General features: G+C 41.0%; 1 long non-coding RNA gene across 1 annotated transcript; it reads right to left on the bottom strand.

Moving 5' to 3' along the window:
- Positions 1–737: 737 nt before the first annotated feature.
- On the bottom strand, positions 738–22,728 carry LOC140682255 (uncharacterized). Its single transcript, XR_012053744.1, has 3 exons — positions 22,496–22,728; positions 7,265–7,335; positions 738–5,281 (listed from the first exon to the last, which is right to left on the bottom strand). It is a non-coding gene; the product is annotated as an uncharacterized lncRNA (long non-coding RNA).
- Positions 22,729–22,867: the final 139 nt, after the last annotated feature.

Here is a 22,867-nt window from a genome sequence, read left to right on the forward strand (position 1 = left end):
AAAAAGGATACTTTCCCACTTGGGACAGTAACACTGGTGATATTCACAAAGTGCTCTGAGGTCAGTAGAGGAACAATACTGACAATTAATTACAGTTATTATGGCAGCATGACAGCTGGCATTTCTAGTATCCAATATCAGATGCATTTTTAAGAATGTGACCATGGAATAACATGCAAAATAATTACTGAGCTACATCTCAGGAATCTGTTGGGCTCCTAAATATAGGTCTTTAGTTGCTATTCTCAGCGTGTAAATACCCTCCCTAGGACATTCTTGAGCTCCCTTATCAAAACCCATCTTTTCATACAGCCAGAAACTTCACCTCTTCTCTCTCATGCTGTAGTATCAATTATTATACTTGTTATGACTTTATTTCCATCCTCGATCTTTCTGCTGTATGCATGTCCACTTAGTAATGATCAAGAGGATCTCAAGGCATTTTAGACTGAACCAGAGACTGATGTGTAGAAATTGGATGAATTCCAATCTCTAAAAACCAAGTTATGCACAGGTTTCTGGACAACTAAATCCTCTTTGATATTCTGAAGAATTTTGTCCTCGCAGCCAAAAGCAGCTGTATCTACCACAACAAAATTCATTTTGGTATTAAATTTGCTTTGATATAACCTCAAACTGCTAGGTTCAGCAAGTAAGAATCAAAGACCTTCCTGAAACTGGGAGCTGTTCACTTTTTTGGAGTCTCTGCTTATAAGATGTTTGCCAGTAAAGTTGTTACCCTTAAAGAAAAAAGGTGAATGTGACAGGAAATGACAAATAATCACTCAATTTTCCAGGACTCTCAGCTAAATAGTTCCTGTACATTGGATCAACCCAGGATGTTTTCAGTGCTACAAGCAAGAAGAAACTCATTTTGATATCCAAACTTTTATAATTGTACAAAAGCATACAAAAACCACAACACACACTTGACAAGTTAGGAAATTTTGCATATACACAAAGCCTCACATAGCAAGCTACTAGAACTGAAAAACTGACAGGATGAAATGTGTTACTTCCACATGTTGCATGAGGCAAGGCTATTTTGGTTAATTCAGCCAATTTTTGAACAAAGAATTCAAGATTTCAACATCAGTTTAGACCACAGGTCAAAAGAAAATGACACCATTGCATTTGCTCTGAAAATGTTCTTCAAACACATTTTGCAGAAAGGCAAACCTTACAATTCTTCACATGGAATTTATGATATTTTATTCCTTACCACTTATTTGTCCTTCTTTTTTAAAGGAAAGGCTGAAGAAAGCAAAAGTCTGAAATAGAAATCTGTAGGAAAGAGAAAATGAAAAATCCCTTTTTCTTTAGGCATTTTTTTTTCCTTGAAAAGAGAAATAGAAAAGGAGATTTCCTCTCTCCCATCTCACCCTTCAAAATAGTTTTTGAAAGGTGTTCAGGAGAGACACAAAATGTTTGTTTTGATGTGTTTCAATATTTCTGATGGGAAAAAGACCACAATCTTTTTCTCTAATAGATACTCTGGGCTGCCATTTAAGAGTAAATGGTTTTCTCATCAGCTACACTTACCTGTGATTGCATTCTAACCTTCAATTCCTCAGGTGTTTTAGACCTACAGTATAAACAAGCTCTTTATCTACCTAAACACCTGATGTGCTATTTTCAGGATGAATGTTACCCCCAGAGGTTGCAGTAAGAGGAACTCTTCTCCCTCACTGGGTGTGTGAGCAGCTTGAAGATTCAGACCATGGGTTTCACCATGGCTTTCAGCTCATCACATTCAATTCATGATCAAAAAATAAAACATTTTTAGCAACACCAGAGAGCCATAGGATGAAAGAGCCTGACTGACAGCTCTGGTGATCTGTGTGCTTTACCATTCTCAGGAGAGAAGGTATGGAAGAGCTTGTCTAATATTAGGAAATGGCTGTAACTAATAGCTTGGCTGTAACTCACCATATGGACTTTCTTATTGCACAGCAAACCTGCCTCCACACTTTTTAATTTAATCTATATCCAAAACTAGCATGAGATAAAATGTAAGCCAAGCATCTATGTGAAATTTATTACAAAATAATGATTTTGAACTGTGATCATACCTTGACTTATTTTTAAAATCTTTTCCTCCAAGGACAAGTCCGAACATGAGATCCATCCCTGTATTTTCCAGCTGAGAGCAAGCCAAGCCAGCTGCAGACCCAAAAAAGGGAATTGTGCCTCAAAAGCCCTTTAGGCTGCACTGCTAAAAATGCCAGTGACTGACCTGGCTCTGCTGCCCCTCTCTCCCCAGATCCTGATTGTCATAGTTGAGATGGAGACAATACAAAGCAACATTCCATTTTCAGAAGGCTTCAAACTGTTTTTATTACAGCATGCATTGTTTTTATACTTTCCTACAAAACTCGCAAGTTTACACTTTACCCATTGGTCAGGAAAGACAAACAAAATGCTCATTGGAATAAGCAGCTGCAGGTTTCTCTTATTTATCCTTCTTTCTTTCTTGGTTTCTGTGTCAACAACCTTGGTAGGAAATTCTTTCAGGGGTAAACGTGGATCCTCTTATCAAATTTCTCTCTGGCTCCCTGAAGTCCCTGTAAAAATTGCACATCCCTGAGCAGCCTGTCTGCCCTGAAGCCTGATGCAGGGTACCAAGGGTTCCTATTCCACCCAAACCTCACTGTCAGGTGGTGGCACACAGGCAAAATCCTGGCTGTGCTTCCTGGCACGCATCAGTCCGCAGATCTGAGCCCACAAAAATAACTTTTTGACACGAATCGCTCCATAGGACCCACGGTTTTTCCAGGGCAGTTTTTGGGGTTGGCATGGCAAGGTTATGATCGAGGAGATGCTTTGCAGTGCAGCCTGTGCAAGCTCCTAAATCCTAATTCAAAGTAAGGGGAACTCAAGGCAGCATTCTGGGCTTTTTTGTAAAACAGACAAGTGGGACCACAGATTTTTCTTGAGTACAGCTCTATGGGTGTGTGAGAAAAGGTGTTGTTTTAAAAATCAAGTGTTCCAACTAACCACTCTTGACAATATTCATTGCAACTAATTATGCTTAAGAAATAATTTTGATGCAATGCCTCATTATCCATGTACATCTCTTTTCCTGGCAGCATTTAAGAAAAAAAAAAAAGGAATAAAAAAAAAAGACAAATCAAACCCAACTAACAAAGACCTCTGATAACTTCAGTGACACAGTATGTTCTCATTAATAATTCTCTCTTCATAAAACAGTCCAATAACTATGCACAAAGACCTGGCATCTCCATTTTCTCCTTTTTAAGTCACACTGACCACAAGGCACTAACATGTTCAGCTGTAATTAGAAGAAATGTTGTTATCCAATAGCCATGACACCTCATAGGACTACAGGAAACTTATCTGTTCTCTGCTTCACAAACTGCCAGAACTTTTCACAACATAAGATCAACGAGCAGCACAGAAAAAGTTCATCCAAGAACTTGTCCTTGATGTGTATTTGATGTTCTTTATGGGGTACTATTTTTTCATGGCCTACTGTAACTTTTTTCTTCCTTAACAAATCCAATTTTTACAATAGAAATAATGTTTTAACTTCTAAATGCACATAAGCACACATGGTTATTATATATATAAATTTTAAAAATAAAAACATCTTGATGACAATGAAGAAAATTTTCCCTCAGAGTGCAGTGAGGTGGTTCTTGCATATTAAAACCACTATCTTGCCAGCATTAAAGAAAACATTTAGTTCTCATGCTACCTTAAAATGAACCCTATCTAATGGAAATCTGGGTCATAGCAGCTCATGAGCCAAACTCACTCTTCCAAATATGATTCAAACCAAGTAACCTTCATATCTTATTCACAACAGCTCATTTGTCTTCATTGAGTTATATTTCAAAGTTTTGCAACCACAATACTAATAAAAACAACAGCAAAAGCCAAATAAACTATGATTAATTAACAAAATACTGACCCAGGAAGCAACCAAAACCATTGTAGACAGGTATATCATAACAACAGAGCTTAATAAGGTCATTCAAATAATTATTTAAGGTTGATTCTTTATCAGGATCCATAATTATTTTAATTCTTTCACTGTACTACAGAGCATGAGTCATGGCTGAGATCTTCTCATCTCCAAGCTTTTAACCCCAGTTTCTTGTACAGGCAGTGGTAACTTACATACAGTGGGAATATCTTAGAAGAAACACAGCACACTTGATCTTCCCACCTTGGAAAAGAATTTTTATCATTCAAGTCCATCTTTTCCTTCAATCCATCCACTTAAAGTGCTGCTGTGGCTAAATATGTGATTTTTGTTTCTGTGTTCCAGTATTCAAACTCAGCTGAGAGAAAGGTACCCTTAACTCTTCTGTACCCTTAACTCTTAGCAGAATTTAGGAGTGTCAGGGTTTTGGCTTTTCTGTTGAGCTTGGATGCTTTGTTCAAATTCTAGTGTCAACCACTAATTATTCAGTCCAAAGGATACACCCTTCTCCTCTAGTATTTTTCCTTTTTCTTCCTCCATTCTCCATAAAGAAACATAAACAAAAACTCAGGGAAGCTATCCACTCAGATGTACAGGTATTTTTCACTGGCTTCACAAAGATAAGAACCAATGCAAATTTTCCTCCTTCCTCCATTGTGCATCTCAGTTTTCTTTCGTTTTTTGATCAGCAGCAAAATAGTTAAGGTTGGCCTTTAAAACATATATTTGCATTTATTCCAGATGACGTGTTTTCTTCATTTCCATGCCAACTGACTCTCACTACCTTCATTTGCATGCAGATGTGAACACTTCTGTGATTTTTTTCCAAGTTTTTCTTCTGACAAAATTGCTAGAGACTTTCAGCTAGGGAGGCAGGGGAAAAAAAAGACAAAAGGAGAATATAGAAGGCAAAACTGAAATTCATGTAAGAAGTCAAACTTCAGTAATCTTAAATATTTTTCATTTTCAAAGGCTAATGTCAGATATCACTTATATCTCATTCACTTCCTTTTTTCCTTCTAAATAAACTTGCAGACAATAGATGACTGTGGCGTGGCCTGCCATATCCATCATCCTTAGGACTGTGTCAGGAACAGACCTGGAGACCATATCCTGAGTTCCTGCCTTTCCAGTTCTGGGAAAATTCCCACCACAAATTAGATTCTGCATCCTCAGTTCACGTTGCACTCATCTGTTTCCAACACAAAAGGTTCTGTTTGCTTGGCAGTCTATTTCCTCTTTATCCAAAGCCATAATCTTCAGGTATATGAAATCCCAGTCATTTCCAAAATGACAGCATGCCATGGCAAAAACATGGGCTTATAAATTTCACTGGAGAAACAAACAGAAGAAAAGAACCTGGTCAGGGGAAGGAGGAGATGCCAATTCTGGAAATGTCCCGTGTGAAAATTCTACGTATTAATTCATATTTTAATAAACTTGGAGTTCAGATTTGAATTGTAAGGTTTAGTGCTATGCCTAAAGGAGAAAAGGGAGAAGTTCTGGGGGGAAAAAAAAAAAGAATATTGTAGATCAACACTATGTCTGTGTCATCACTTCACTGCAAAAATTTTTCTTGAAGTCAAGCAATTAGCCTCTGTCATCCCCTAAAGGTGACACAAAAACAGCCTGTATTGGCTTCCTACCAGGCACAGCAAACAGGCTTTGGAGGTTTTTTTAATACTTTTTTTTTAATCATCAGCAGATGTTCCAGAGCAGGGGAGAATAATCCAGTCACTATGAGTTCATTCAGTCATCTCCTGAAGCCTCGATGCCTCAGGTTTTAGCTTTTATGTTTTTCAGATTCTGTGCTGCTTTAGTGTGTCAGGGCTTCATATGAGGGGATGCTGAGCTCTCTGCACAGAATAGGGAGACAAAACAATTCCTTCTCTAGCTGGGGACCAAGGACAAATGATCCAAACCTCAGCCCCAAGAGCACAAACAATGTGGGCTGGAGAGAGAAAAACAAGCAGGATGGGACTGCCTGGGCTAAAGCTGGAATGGGATAATGAACTCCAAGGTGCCAATGGAGCAGAACTGATCCCAGTGAGAGCCCCCATGAGCACTCGTGCATTTTGGGACCATTTTGGTTCATCCTGGGTGCAGCCCTGGCTGGGCTCTGGTGCTGCCCAAGGTGGATCCATGGAGGAGATCCTTTGAATAAATCCCTGCTTTATTCTGTAACTCTGTCCAGCCTCTGCTCTGGGTCAGCCTTCACAGGGCATCAGCCTCCCTGATCAGCTCCATCTCTGAAGCCTGAGACAGTGAATTGTCACTGCTCTCTGGGAAATTTCCTTATTCCTAAAACAGGGAGTCATTCAACAGTTGTTTCCAACAGGATCTGAGGTCATCTTTGAGTGCTCACTAATGAAACACAGAGAAAAGTAGAGATATTTGCAGCAGAAAGTTTCATATTTCTTTACATCTCAGTACTTACACTGCCCTCACAACCTTCATATAAAGACCCCAAAATCATTCATGGATTAATGGATTTTACTCCCACATGGCCCTTCCTAACAGGGTTATCTACATTTTGCAAATGGAGAAACCAAACTAGGAAGCTTAAAAAAAAAATAAAAATAAAAATAAAAAGCTTCTTGAAAGCTACAGAAAGGATAAGATGAATTAAAACGTGATTACAAATCTCTGGAGCATTTAAAAGTTTGATGAAAACATTTTAAAAAGGCTAGATAATATTTTTTTCTTAAAATATCAAACTTCCACAATGAAAAACAAAAAAAGGGTTTTTTAATATGTCTGCAACTTCTATACATATTGATGGCCTTTTTTCATGTAAATCTCCATATATTAATCAAAATTATTCTGTGTCTTGTGCTTGCCACAGTGTCTCACCCAGGACAAGATAGCCACAATGCTGTTGAACTGGAGAGCACACCTGATATCGATGTGCTTTGCTCTTGATCTTGCTTATTACAAGATCACAAACAGCTCCAGCCCTGCTGGGGTTCCTCCTGTGAGTCACTACAGAACACAAAGAAAGAAAGGCTTTGCCCAGGGAACTCACAGGCAAAATGAAGAAGATTTAATGTCAATCTTGCCTTCAGGCCATGGAACATGTTCACTATTTTAAACTCTCTGCTGTGTTTCTGCAGCCTTATCATAGCCTCAAAGTTTACCTTCCTGTTTCTGAAGATACAAAGTCCTGCAAAGCTTTAAAATCACTGTCAGGCTTTTTCAAAAACTTCTAGCAAAATTAAAAAACAGATCAGAAAAAGTAACATCAGGTGTCTTATTCGTGATGTACAACTTGTTCTTTTGTTGAGACAAAAAATATCTGAGGTTCTCCTCACCTACCTATTGCTAATATATTACAGTCCTCAGGTTTGACAGTCATCTTGGCCAGGTAAGCCATCTAAAAACGTTCCCTGTGGGGAGAAAAAGAAAAACCAAACCCAAAATGAACCAAACAAAAAAGCACAAAAAGAGCAACAACAAAAACCCACAAAAAATTCCCAAAAAACAGCAAGAATATTAAAGATGAAATTCTTCCTGCTGTAAAATACTATTTCAAAGCAGAAAGGAAGGATCAGAGAGCTGGAGCACCAGTCCTGTGAGAATGGTGAGAGCTGGGGCTGTTCAGCCTGGAGAAGAGAAGGCTCTGGGGAGACCTTGGAGCACCTTTCAGTGACTAAAGGAGACCAGCAGGAGAGCTGGAGAGGGACTTGTCCAAAGGGAATGTAGCAATATGATATGGAGGAACAGTTTTAAATTGAAAAGGCAACAGATTAGCTCAGATATTAGGAGGAAATTCTTCCCTGTGAGGGTGGTGAGGCCCTGGCACAAGGTGCCCAGAGAAGCTGTGGTTGCCCTTGGATCCCTGGAAGCATCCAAGGCCAGGCTGGATGGGGCTCTGAGCAATCTGGGACAGTGAAAGGTGTCCCTGCCCATGGCAGGGGACTGGAACTGGATGATGTTTAAGATATCTTTCAACCCTAACCATTCTATGTCTGTTCATCCAGGCATTTATTTCTGTGACACCTTGACAGCAGACTGATGACTAATTAAGATTGAAACCTTTAGGCAGTTAATCTGAGGTTTCATCAATCTTTTCCCAAGAAATTACAGGGATCTTGTATATTCTAATTTGGTGAATCTTTCCGATTTCTTTCTGGTTCCAGCAGTTGTGCTTTTCAACCACAGATAGAAGAGTTAAGAGAAACCAAACAAACCAAAAGTAGAGGACTGGAAATATTTGATATACAGCTTATCATGAAATATTTCTGAATCTATAATTTGTATTTATTTTTTTGAAAATGCATTACCCAAATTCAAAGTCATCACAGAGTGATTGCCATAACCAATAGCACGTACGACAGAGCCAGCAGGCAAATCTCTATACTTTGCCTGTTGAATTGAGAATAAACACTGTTTAAACTTCGAAATTCAAAGCGACTCAGTCTTGTCCCTTTTTTTAGCAAGATGGAATACTCACAGAATCACAGAATAATGAGGTTGGAAGAGACCTCTAAGATCAAGTCCAACCTATGCCCTAACACCACAACTAGACTATAGCAGCAAGTGCCAAGTCCAGTCTCTTTTTAAACACATCCAGAGATGGTGATTCCACCACCTCCCTAGGAAGACAATTCCAGTATTTTATTATTCTTTCAGTGAAAATTTTTTTCCTAATATCCTAATATCCAGCCTAAACCTAGCTTGAGACTGTGTCCTCTTGTTCTGCCAGTTGCTGCCAGGTGGAAGATATCGACCCCACCTGTCTGCAACCTCCCTTCAGGAGCTGTAGAGAGCAATAAGGTCACCTCTGAGCCTCCTCTTCTCCAGGCTAAACAACCCCAACTCCCTCAAACTTACTCCTCTGAGTTTACCGGAGAACTGCTGCCCTTAGGCACAAGAACAGGCTGCTGCTATAGGGCAGCCTGTCCGATTTTGGGTTTCCTACCGAGCAGCAGCGGGTTTTAGGCAGAGCCGCGGGTGGGCAGGCAGACAGAGCATCCTGAGCTGGGGCAGGGTGGGATGAAGCAGCTGCCGGGGTCGGTGCCGCGGAGCCGGGCGGGAGCGGGAGCGGGACCGGGAGCGGGACCGGGAGCGGGACCGGGAGCGGCGGGTCCCGGCTGCCCTCTCGTGGGGACGGAGCATCGCACCCGGATCCGCCCGGCAGCGCTTGGGGGTGAAAACCCCGCTGGAACTGCAGAGCACCGGGAATTGTTCCCCTGTTTGTCCTAAAGGTGTGTAAAAATAGCGCTCAAAAAGCCATTTGTTTATGCCGCCCGCCGGAGCTCGCAGTGAGAGACGCTACAGAGCCAGAGTGGCTCTGCTGAAATTAAATGCAGAACTTGGTTTGGTAGCAGTCTCAGCAGGTAGAAACCTCATAGTCTTCCCAGCACTAGGATGCAAACTGTGTATGCATCGTATTATAAAGCAAATCAGCTTGAAAACAGCCAGGATCTTATATGTGCACTCACCAAGCTCACCCATGTACCGCCAGGAAAAAATGAGTTTTCTTCCCCCAGTAACAGGGATAAGGACAGGTGTGCTGCAAGGATGCAGTGCCCCAAAAGGGACATGCCTCTGCAACAAACCTAACCCTGGACAGGCTAAATCCCAGAGACCGTGCCTTCAAATTTCCCTTGGAATCAAAAGATATGTTCCAGCCCTTCAGCACTCCTTTCCTCCCCTTCTGGAGGGGAAATGGAGCTTTCCAAAATAAGAAATGAGTATATGGTGACTATTTAGTCAAGACTGCTAATCACAGAGCTTGAAGCCCAATGCTTCAGGGGACATGATCAGAATGCTTCTATCTTAATCAATCTATTGTTTCTCAAAAACTCAGTCTCTTAACTCACACGTGATCCAAGGCCACCCTGTTTGTGTCCATAGGAACACTTGTAAAGGCACAGAATTGCTTGATTCACCAAAGCAAATCAGATGAATTAGAGCAGAAAAGCCCTTCTGAACAAGCTGGAGGCTCAACAAGAGTACATGGTTTGCAAATACTGTGCTGGCTTTCTGCTGTTCCTTTAGAGAACATGATGCTTTCACTTGATTTAATTTAATTCCTCACAAAATCACTTGCACCAAACCCAGAAAGAAGGGGAACAGGGTCTGTATGGCCAGCAAACCTCAAGCCCCTCCCATCACATGTTATAGTGCTGCAAAGGCCACCCTGAAGAAAAATATTACTCCCTGTTTCAGGGTATCAGAGAAGCAATTTGACCCTGACTTGCTCACAAAAGGTAGACCTGGATTATGAGACTACCCATATCCATGTAATCGTGTGAACAGATTGGGAATGACAGTTCCATCTCTTGGAATCTCTCACACCCTAGCACCTCTCAATTAAAAGCTGCCCAGTACCAAACTGTCACATGATATTTGGTGGAAATTTTCCTGTACACTTTCTGCTGTGAAGCTGTGAGGAAGGAGAAAAAAATGGAACTATCCTTCTACAGCAGCATTCCAAGGGTGTTGAGGATGCTGAAGAACCACTGCAGGGCTGATTTTCCACCAGGTTATCTCAGATACTTTTTCAGCTATCAACTCACCCTCTGCACATTTTTAGTGATGTGCTGCCAACAGTGCATGTCTATATTATACATAACATTTCAACCCTCCCAAGCCTATATTGCTCATTAATTAAATGGTGCTTTTGTTCCCAGCACCAAAGCAGCAGCAATATCTGCCCTGGAACCTGCAGACTGTTCCCCCTTTGTGCCCTAGTCATCATGCTTTCACTTTTCTCTTTGGAATCACAGTAAAATAGATCTGTTCAAACCTTTCACCCTTCCTGTACAAACCTTCATGTGATTTTTTCTGGCATCACGCTTGTGGGAACAAGAGTCCTTCCACAACTCTGCCTTAAATTCACCTAGTGCTTATTAAAAATCACATTCTTGTGAGGTATAAATAACATCTTGCCCCAGCAAAATTATGTTTGACAAGAGAAAATTATGTAATTAGGATTAGGTCTGCATGTGGCTTGGTCCAAGAGCGGCCTCAGGAGAATTAACTTTGATTCTCTGTTTGACACATCCCTGGAGGGGAATGACTACAATGAGCAGGGTCTGCCCAGGGTTTCTGGCAGCCTGAGGAAAGGGGATGGAAGGGGTTAGGATTTGCAGTGGGGGTGCCTTCTGTCACCACTGCAATCTGCCTCTGGCTAGACAAACACTAGGAAAAGGTTTTTAAGGAGCAGGCTGACTTCAGGGAGGTCGAGTTGGCTGTCAGAAAGCATGAGGCAGCATTGCACAGTACACTCCTGATATTTTGTGTTGCTCATTCAACAGCAAGTGACATCTGTTCCTGTCATTATGGGGCTAATTCACAGATTCAGTGTGCTCTCTAATTGTAAAATTAGCTTTAATAAGTTAGAGCCCCTATGTGTGCACACTATTGGGTACAAAGGAGAGGTTTTTCTAATCCCTTCACAATTGAGTGATATTGTAGAAATTAAGTGAGGTTATTAGTGCCTGCATAAGCATGGACTGTGTACTCAGATAATATTAAATCCTTGATGTGCCCAGTTACCAATCTGATCTCCTTATGTCCCTGTTTCACAAGAATTACATTTGGTTAGTGCATGCCTTCTGTTTTCTCCATGCTCCAATTGCATGATGCTGGGGCAGATGTTTAAGAAGGTGGGAGGGTGGCTATTATGTCTATTAGGATTTTTTATTTAGATCAAGTCTCAAATCGTGGGGGAATACGACATTAGGCAGCTTATTTATTCACTTTTGTGAATATTTAATGACTTATGGTCATAGAGGCGGCAGCCACTGCAAAAATCAGAATTCCACTATTGTTATCCCTTATTTACCCAGTTCTCAATATACCAGTGATAGTCTTGTAATCTGGTTGGTTTTTTTTTTCCCTCAGAATCACAGTTCCTGAAAACAAGTAATTACTTAATGGTCTTGTATTTGCTTAGTGCAAGGTTAGGTTTTAAGCCTTTGTACTTGTACACAGAGGATTGAAAAATGAGACTTGAGGGAATCTTAAAGGCTGTATAAAAATACCCTCAGAATTCAAATTAAAAGAGGCAAAAGCATTTATTATTATTGTGGTTTTGGTTTTTTAAGCCTTAAAGCTGAGCACAAAAGCACCTCTGCAAAAAGAAATAAAGTGTTACAAACTACAGATGATAACAGGAGGCTCATGAATGAGATTTTCATTCAACATAGCATCAAATTATTAAGAGTTATCAATTATGGACTGGATAGAAATGCTTTCCAAAGGAAACTATGTTTCTCACAACTCCTTTTTGCACACAAAGCCCCCCAACCCCTCCCAAGCTGTAACTGCAAACTTGGCGCTCTTGCACTTCTGCACTTCCCCCCACAGGAGGAATAATTTCCATAATTATTATCCATAATTTTCTGTGGGATATTTTTTGCCTCTGAAGGCATCCCAGCTACTACAGCTCCCAGCTTGCTATCCTGCCATCTCCAACACGAGATACTGATGGATGAAGCAGGCTGATTAATGGAACCTGGAGCAACAAATATAAGCAGTCATAAAAAACAAGCCTTAAGTAGTGCCCTGAAACAATCAACAGCTTTGAGCTCTTTAAGCAGCTGACCTAAAATAAACCATGGATTTCAGGATGACTTGACAAAAAAAGAAATGTTTTTTGGTGGTTTTTTTTCTCCTTGGCGAAAACGATGCATTTCCACAGAAAATATCAATTTTGCTGTAACCACAAATGTCTGTCAAATCTCTGCAACGGAAAAGTTTCCAACCGGCACTAATCATTAGTCACTTGAAAATGTACACTAAAACAAAGGACATTTTGGTGTGCATCTGCAGCCAATCAAGAGATTAATTTGAAACAAAAGAAGTCCATATACAGTTGGAAAAACAAAAAAACCAGCCAAAGTGTGCAGCTGCCAAAAATGCAGCCTCAGGAGAGCATCTGAATGACACCAAGATATGTTGTTCCACACTGATCTCGGGAGAGCCTTGTTCTACTGGGATTAATTCCTGCTCTATATCATACTTTTACATTCCAGCACAGTTCTGTGATGTTTAGGGCTACCTAAACCTGTGACCATCCAACTCCATCTATCCAATTCCTCTGTGGTCTTGACAAAGCAAGAATCTACTCCTTATATGAATCCTGAAAAACAAAACTAAGGAAAAGGGAAAAAAAAAAAAAAAAAAGAAGGAAAGGTAAAGGGGAAAAGGGGAAAAGGGGAAAAGGGGGAAAAGGGGAAAAGGGGAAAAGGGGAAAAGGAAAAGGGGGAAAGGGGAAAAGGGGAAAGGGGGAAAGAGGAAAAGGGGAAAAGGGGAAAAGGGGAAAAGGAAAAGGGGGAAAGGGGAAAAGGGGAAAGGGGGAAAGAGGAAAAGGGGAAAAGAGGAAAGGGGTAAAAGGGAAAAGGGGAAAAGGGGAAAAGGGGAAAGAGGAAAAGGGGAAAAGGGGAAAAGGGGAAAAGGGGAATAGGGGAAAAGGGGAATAGGGGAAAAGGAAAAGGGGGAAAGGGGAAAAGGGGAAAGGGGGAAAGAGGAAAAGGGGAAAAGAGGAAAGGGGTAAAAGGGAAAAGGGGAAAAGGGGAAAAGGGGAAAGAGGAAAAGGGGAAAAGGGGAATAGGGGAAAAGGGGAATAGGGGAAAAGGGGAATAGGGGAAAAGGGGAAAGGAGAAAGGGGAAAGGGGAAAAGGAAAAGGGGGAAAGGAAAAAGGGGAAAGGAAAAGGGGGGAAAGGAAAAGGGGGAAAGGGGAAAAGGAGAAAAGGGGAAAAGGAGAAAAGGGGAAAAGGGGAAAGGGGGAAAGGGGGAAGGAAAAGGAAAGGAACCACTTAAATAAAGCAATTCTTATGGTTCTCAAGGATAATTCAGGTGCACACTCTAAGTGGCACCACCTCATAGTCCTTTTAATGATAGCCTTTTACTTGAAAAGCTTCATTCAGCATCCTAAAATGTTAGTTATGAAAATGTAAATGGCTTCCCAAAAAAGAGTCCATTGTTTGAAAAAAAAAACAACATACAACATAAAATATCCCTCCTGGGATTTCAAAATTTCTTCCTTGTGTCTGTCAGTCTACTTAAACAGAGATCTGCTTAACTAATAACTAAAACAATTGGCAGCCTCTTTGCTTTCTCTAATTTACCAGAGATACCAAGACCAATTTCAACCAGCCCATTTAGGAAGAAGGAAGATGAGGATATGTGAAATATTCATCTAAAAGCTGCAGCAGCACCTCAGGTTGTGTTTTTTCAAAACTCAGCCCACTGCACACAGGGAGGTCTGTAGCAGTTTGAAGTATGGACATGCAGTGCACATCCATCTACAGGAGCCTGACAATATTTTATTTATGCACTGAGAAAACTATTGGATATGTAGATGCTGTCAGAAATGGAGACTGAACATCACAATAGATGTTATTTTCCAGAAGACATCCATCATTCTAGCAGGCATAAACAAAGCCTCAAAGATAATGTAGTTTCTAAAACTGGTCCCAAGAACTGCAAGATGATGCTGAAAAATGTGACTCTTGTTGAAATGGGAATTATCCACACCAGCCCAGGCTTCCTCTGGGATGTTTGGTAGGGCAACACGATTTCACTTCCCGAAATGAGGACAGTGCATCACAGGAACATTATAAATGCCAGTTTCCTGATATGATTGTTGATGTGTTAATTTTGAGAGTAAATCCAAACTTGCCCTTCAGTTTGACAGCTTTAGAGAGCCAGCACTAGGATCAGTTTGTCAGGATCTCACAGTTTAAGCCACTCTCCAGTGCTGGTGAGGTGTCTGAAGAAAAAAAAGGAAATAAAATCACTGTGCCATGAAACATGGCAGGCCTGGTTTTTAACTCCTCTTGTAAGAGCTGCCTTCTTGTCTCTTCCCTTCCTTTCTCACCCTCCCAAAATACTGAGATTCCCCTGTGGAATAGTGAGGAGTGGCACTCCTGCGTGGAAGCTGCAGGACTGATCCATGCTGGATGTCTGCTCTGCTCTCTCTGGTGAGAGCAGGGGTGGCACAGGGGCACAGGGAGGAGATGTGGGGCTGTTCTGCCCATCAGCAATGCCTGAATCACAAACCAGCTTTGGGGTCACATCAGCCTTTGCCACTCGTCCAGGTCTGCAGCAGCTTGGGAAGGAAGGGAAGGGTTTGGAAATAGAACACCTTCCAAGTGAGGGGCTCCAAAATAGAATTCTCTTTTATAACCTGATTGAAATAATCAGCACACAGTCAAGCACAGTTTGTTGGTTGCACTCAAAGCAAAACATGCTTCCAGCTGTGAGAGATAATTACTATTTATTGACTGGCTTTTGAGGACTTTTAAGCTATATTTAGTTTTAGGGCTGTTTGGGGTTTTTATTTGCATCAGAGGCATTGATGAAAAAGGCTGCTGCTTAGAGCAGTCAGCTGCCTTCTGATGATTAACCTCTTATTTCACTTCAGAATATGTTTCACCTGCAAATGTGCTGGGAAATCAAAATTAATCCTGGGCAAATTCCCACAAGTGCCCCGTTGAACCAGTAACTGCATTCATCAGCATTACCCACTGATAGCCCTTTGTTCTTCTGTAGTGGTGGGGGTTTTATTTGAGTGTCTTCCCAAACACCAGAAAGGACAGTTAATTATAACCATCTTCCTAGAGGGGTGATTTTAGAAGGGGCTGTAGCAGCTGGAACCAGTGTTCTACCCAGTCAAGTGTTCCTACTGCCTTCAGTGACCAGCACAGTTCCTCCAGAGGCAGAATCAGAAACCAAAAAATAAGCCCAAAAGAGTTTTAACACCTTCATCTCCAGTAGTTACACAGTAGGGCTGCATTCTTAAGCCAAGAATTTCTAAATTCTCTTCCAAGACAATTTTTCTTGAATGCAATTTCTGTTAGCCTTTCTTTATTTCATTTGGAGGTGGCTTCAGGTAGGACTCAAGGTCTGTGAAGGCACTGAGGGAAACTGACTGTCCATGCTCTGCTTTCAGTGCTGTCTTCCACTTCGGTGTGATGTGAGGACAGTGCAACCTGAACTATGCAAAAAATGCAGTGGCAAAGAGGAAAAGTCAGCCTACAGCTCTGGTGCCACCGCTTTGGCAGCTGCAGACACACAAGAGGAGAAAAGGCACAAAGAAGGAACAGTGGATCAAAAGAATGAAAAGGTTTTGCTAAAATATTCTTTCCTAAATCAAGATGTTTCTCTTTGGAACTGGGCCTGAAGTTTAAGTCACCTAAAACTGAAATATTTTATTTTGAAGCAAACAATGTCGCAACTGAAGTGCTGAAAACAAAATATTTTTCCCCCTTATTTTGTTTTCACTGAATGGCTCCAAAGATGTCTTCAGACAAATCCAAAACAGTTCTCACCTCCCCCAGCCTGTTTAATATATCAGGGTCCCAAATGGTCTCATCACAACATGCCAATTGCAAAACTCATCCCCTGCCTTTACAGGGAAGTTGTGGAGCACACATGACTAATCTCAGAATTAAAATAGCCAGAAAAAAGCAGCAATATCAAGCAATAATAATTTTAACTGTTTGTAAAAGGTGCAGGACCACTGGGTACCAAAGAGGATTGAAAAGCTAAGATTGCCCATGATTTTAAAGATTATTGGAATCTAGAGGAAGAGTCAGTTTAATATGTCCTCCTTGTGAATCTGGGGTGTGGATTCAGACAATATATTGTAAAAACACATCTTTAGAGAAATATTGCTGTCAGCAGGGCAACCTCACAACAGTCCACCACATGTTCTACATTCCCACCCCTGTATACAGCCAGGAAAACACAGACAAATAATAAAGAGTCAGTTTAGGACTACTATGAGAAGATTAGAATTGTTATGCAGGAGTTTTTTTCTTCACTGAATGCAGAGATGGGAGCAACAAAGAGAAGAAAGAGTTACAAAACATCACTCTTTCTTTTAAAAGTGGCAAAGAAATTCATTTTGCAGAAGATTTAAGCATCAGACAAGTAGAGACCTGAATCCTCCTTACCATTAAGACTGAGATCCAGACTGTCCTCTGGGTTACTGTAGACAGAGGTTTATTATCAAACTAAAATCTCAACTGTGTTTTTCCATCTGAGGGTCCAGGCAGCACGCCTGTCTATGAACCAGGTGCTGCTTTGAAAAGGATTAAATTCTGTCTCCTCTTGAATTTAATGGAAGCATTTTTTTTACTTCAGTGGGAGAAAGACTAGACCAATGATGAAAATCATATCCTGAGCCAGAGTGAGATCAAAAGATTCTTAACAGTATGAAAATTCACAGTATTCACAGAATGACTGGGTTGGAAGAGATCTTTATGATCATCAAGTCCAGCCAAAATTAACATATTATTTAAAAAAATAAAATTAACTTATTAAAATTGCTGGAGAGCTGAAAATCAGATCCAGGCTGATTTGCAGGGTAAGGGTAGTCATTGAGTAAGGCATCCTGATGTTTGTAATTAAGGAGAAGAAGCAGACAATTTTAAAGCAGAACATGCCATTTAAATAACCACCTTGTGTGAATTCAACCATGACTGCACAAGACACTGCCACCAAAGTGAATAAGATGAAACTTGAGGTTACTGGGAAAATTAGGACTGTCCTAGTGTTTCCCCTCCCAGTAACATTTGCCACAGCAGAAAGAGGCAAAAGCCTTAAGGCATATTCTTAAAGACACTCCATAAAATTGATTCCAATTTGTTTTATCCCTCCTAAACAAAACCTAAAAGAGTAACAGCAAAAGGAATAGTCAGGGGGTTATGTTTTCTCCCCTCTAGTGTCACAGCATTGTTCAGTGCTGCTTTTCTAACCATAACTGCTGGCATCAAAAGAAATAAGAAATAAGGTCATTAGCTGTGGCCCAAGGGAGTAGATCAGGTGGAGTTCTGCCTCCTTCACCCAGACTAAATGTGTTACTGATGGAGGGCAAAGATGCACTGCAGGATGAGAATAAAATGCTGCACTATAACAAATTCATCCCACTGCTTCTCCATTTTTGATCACAGCCTCTGTTTTGCTCCCCACCTCTAAAATCTACAGCACAGGCATTCCCAAAAGGAAGCAATTTAAACATTATTAGAGTGGTGGTCCTGGCAATGCTGGGGGGACTCAATGATCTTAGGGGTCTTTTCCAATCTAAATGATTCTAGTTTTCTGTGTTTTCACACCATATAACTGCTTCAAACCAGGAAAAAATATAAATATATTCGAAATACTCCATGATACGCTCTGGTTTTCATTTACAAAAACTTGCAGAGAAGAATTCATGATATTAATCCAGTTTTCAGTTGGAAGGTGTGCACATCATCACCAGTAACCTCTTCTCAAATGACCATAAAATGAAAAGGTCTGGAGAACAATCTGTTTTCATGATTAGAGGTCAGAGCTGAGCTTACAAGTGAGAGTGCCTGTGTGTCTCTCTAGGAGGAACAAGAGAATGGAGAGTTGACTTTACTGCTTCTTCGTGCTGTATCTTGCCTTTAAATAAATGACTCGTTCTAATTCACAGTGAAGTCAACTAAACAACTCCCATTGTCTTAACTAATTAATCTAGTCCAGGAAATAATTTCAGAACTTTTCAGCACCACCAAATGAATTCAAGAAGATGAAGAAAGAAGACAGATTACCCAAGAAAAATATCAAAACTAAATTCCATCTTCTGGTTTCAATATAAATGCATAAGATGCTGGCCTGTGACTTTGAAACACTGGCTGCAGTTCCCTGGGCTCTTTAACTTAACAGAACTTCACTTTTAAAGGAGGAATAGAAATTTTCAATGCATCAACTATGAGCTGGGGCAGTTTTTTCAAGAAAAGCACATCTACAGCACATGGATTATGGTCCCATGGGGAAGGGACTGCATCACATCACCATCAAAGGCTCTTTAGCACAGGACTGCTGCGAAAACTGGAGTCATGTCACCATCCACTCCTTCTCCACACATTTTTCTCATGAATGCTGAGGCTGTCACTGCACTCCACATGGAGCTGATTCCAACAGATAAACCCTGCCTGAGTCCTGGCCACAGAGGGAACGCACAACAGCAAATTCATCTTCCATAACACAGCAGAAACCACTCAGGACATGCATTACTCCACATGAACAAAAAAAATCTTCATTTGCAAATGTGTCTGCAGGACTAGAAGTGCAGGTCAGCCTTGGGTCTGGCCATCTAAATCACCCCTCTGCCTTTTGAATTTATCAGGCCAGAGCTCAGTTTTCCCCATGAGGAATGGAGATACTGTGATTTCCCAGCATAACAAAAGTGACACAAACACACCAAAACCACTCCAAACTCCTGAAATCCTGCCATGCAAACAGGTGTTAAATTTATATCAGAGAGAGAAATAAACTTTAAAGGTGCACATCCCTGTTTCTGTGTGAACCTCTATGAACTTCCCCCTTGGATTATGCCTTTCTAGCTGTGTTTACAGGAAACTGAAAAATGACTGTATGGAAGAATACTACGGAATACTATTTCTTAAGGGCTCAGTTTGCAGATATTATAATGGATAGCTTAACAGATATTTTAATGCCTCTCTGACTAATGCTGTATTTCCTAGTAAATGTATAAATATATCATTGTTAAATAAACAGTCCTCTAACTTCTTGTAATTACACACAGCTGCAAAAACCTGTTTGCTCAAATGTCAGGAAGCAACACAGAACTTTTTGCCTTTTCAGATTTTCCCATAACCCCAGGCAATTTATCCTGAAGCTTAACATTGCATATATATTTTCTTCCTTTTTTTTTTTTTAATTAGAAATCAACTTCTATTTTTAAGCTTTCATGGTGCATTGACTAACAATATACTTATGTTTTGGCCTTTCCTCGGAGATCTTTGACAAAGCTGTCACAAAGATTTTACTTAAAGCAAAAATGGTTGGAGGTCAAGGTTGACAATCACAGGTATCAGCTTCCCATTATATCCACAGGTTCATTATCTGCAAACAGCTCTGCTATTCTTTGCTAATTAAAATCACTGTGCTGCCTAAAGTGTCTGAAATGTATTGAGTTTCCAATAGAAAAAAAAAAAACAAACAAACAAACAAAAAAAAACCAAGCAGGGTCATAAACCCACGGAAGCCATTTAGAATGAAAGATGGCCCTAAATTAAAGCCTTCATCCAGACTCCTGACTGCAGCTGAAATTCAGATCCAAACCTATTCACTCAAACTAGTGATGAGAGCCATACAAATATTTTAATACATCTACAATATTTCTATACATATAACTTCTTGTCTGGCTTCTTTCCTTGGAAAGAAGGAAATCAGAATCCCAAGTTCAAGCTCTCTATAAAATCTGGGAAATGTTTTATCCACCTCCAGACTCTGACAGTGTTACCCCGTTTGAATTTTATGCCAAATAAGAAGTAAAACTTCTGTTTTCCAAGCAGCCCAAGATTTAAATACTCCAATGTCATTGAAAGGAAAAGAAAATAAAGGAAAATCACAGATCATAACTAAAATCCCCACTTTGTTAAACTAATTTCAATGTGTTAGAAGCATTGCTGGTTATCTATTCATTGAATAATATTGGGAAGTTTTATTTCTTACTAGTCTGCAGGATAGAGTCCATTCTTTTAAAAGGGGTTAATTTCATTAAATTCTGATAGCTCATTTATAAGAATAAAATGTAGGAATAACAGAATCTAAAGACAAGGATAAGCTCTCATCTGTTTTAGATAAGATGGTCTCTGGGCCAAAAGAAGAAAGCTATACATATTTTTAAGTTTAGTTGAGCTGCAGAGCTTTAATCTCACCTGATCAGGGCAAAGCTGTGAATTTTGTCTCAGAAGATACTCACATTTTAACTACACTGACTTGTCATAGCCTGTCTCCAAATTAACATCTCTGCCACACAAATGCAGGTCTGAAGGCAAAAGGGAATAGGAAGAAAAGCCTGGGGGACTGCTTAAAACTCTAATCCTGGAGCATCCTCCTCCAAAAGTTCATGCATAATGTTCTCTCCACACAGCTCAAGAGGATATGGCTGACAAGTCCCAGGTGCAAGAAAAACCTTTGGAAAGCATCTCAAAAAAAGCAAACCCTTCCACAAACTCTGATTCTTGACCTCGGTCTTCCCTTGAGAGTGCTGAGCAATCACAGTTAAGTACCTAACAAAAATTAATTAGGACTCATTCTCCTGGTGTAAATAGTGAGCAGTAGGAAAATAACAATGGTTTCCAGCAGCTGAAGTACATTTTGGTCACGGGGGTTTTCTGTAATAGATAAGCCAGGCACTGTTTTTGACAGATGCATGGAGAACACAGTGGCTGGAACAAGTTCCAGCTTGTAATATCCACTAATATATTTCAACAAAATTCTTTCCTCTCTGCATTTTGTTTTTGAGAGCAGGCTGAACAACATCTTTGTGCTAATATCCAGATTGTCAAATAGAGTTTTGAACAGAGCAGGGGAGTTGGATTCTAAAGCAGATGGGAGCCAATATGATTGTGAGAGAAGCAGGCTGATGTTGGTGTTTCCTGACACACATACGAGGGCAGACTGCAGCATTCTGCTCCTGCTGGAGGGCTGGGACTTGGGCCAGGCAGCTGCAGGAGTCAGCATGACAGGACAGACAGGCAAAACGATGCTGTGCAAGGGGAATATTGTGTGACTTCCACGATCTGGTGCAAACACAGAAAAAATGCTATTTCATTGCTATTTTTCACCAGAAAAAGGAATCTGGTCTTCTTTCCCCAGATGCTGAACTTTTAGTTTTTCCCCTCTGCTTATCAAAGCTCCAGGGACCCAGGGCTGCCTACAGCTAGTGAAAGGTCTGCTATTTGCAATCCAGAGTAACAGGATTTGAAGCTCAATGCATTAATGGGTCTGGTGAAATACAGAACATTACTACAGTGGAAGTGCAAACTCTTTCCTTCATTCATTATTTTAATCACAACTGCTTTCTTGAACAAGCTGGAGAAAAGGCTAAGGTTCCCTGTTCCAGTGTTTCAGTCCCAATTATCCCTTGCATAAATAACATCAGAGCCATGATGTGTTTCTGTGGCTATCCATGCCAGCCATCTCATCGAGGCAGAGTGAAAACAAGCTACCTCTAAAGTCTGTTTGGTTCAGACACAGTTTGCCTCGGGAAACAATTCACTGGGCAGAAAGTTCCTGCAGCTAACACGGCCTGCAGTGCTCAGAAACCAACTGTGACACACTTGCCTTCACCAGGAGCTCCCAGAGGAACTTTGCTACCATCACACTTCTTGCCATCTGCCTCACAGCCACATGAGCAATGCACACTCCTCATCAGCCAAAAGCTCACAGCTTGATGAGGACCAGATGTTCTTGGGTCTCACAAGGCCTCAGCCATGCAGGCACAGCTGGCAGGGCTCTAATTAGGCATGAACAGGGCTCATCTTCCCTTCCACAGCCATTCATCTATTGACCAACTGCTACATTCAGGCACCTTAGAACTTCCAGCTGGCTGCTTAACTTGCTTTGGAGCCAAGAAGAAGGTGGTGTTCATGTCACAAGGTCCCTGCTCAAAGTGTCTGACCTTTAGGATACGTGCCAAGACCCCAGACACACCCCTTTGGCTCACACCTACCCTACCCCAGCAATGCAGGTGTGCATCAGCTCCTCCCAGTTCAGCTTGGAGCTAGATTACCTTGTCAAAGCCTTACCTCAGCATGGTCTCACTGTGGGTGCCACAAACACATGGACTTGGTGCTATAGTCTAGTTGTGGTGTTAGGGCATAGGTTGGACTTGATGATCTTGGAGGTCTCTTCCAACCTCATTATTCTGTGATTGTGTGACTTCATCCTCAGAGCGCACAGATGGGGCTGGGGCATGGCTGTGTGCTCCAGCAGACCTGCACAAAGGCAGACAGAAGTTCTGTCAGCTACCACTGAGGAAATAAGCTCTATGTTTTATACAGGGCAGGGCTCTAGACACTCCCATCAGCTTCCTGGATCAGAGATTTTGGTGTACCTTATCGCTGCTGCTGCACTTCTGGGTGCCAGCTGTGGTACTGAATTATTTCTGCTGTGCTAGG

This window comes from Taeniopygia guttata, chromosome 1A (assembly GCF_048771995.1).
Source record: "Taeniopygia guttata chromosome 1A, bTaeGut7.mat, whole genome shotgun sequence".
NCBI lineage: Eukaryota > Metazoa > Chordata > Aves > Passeriformes > Estrildidae > Taeniopygia > Taeniopygia guttata.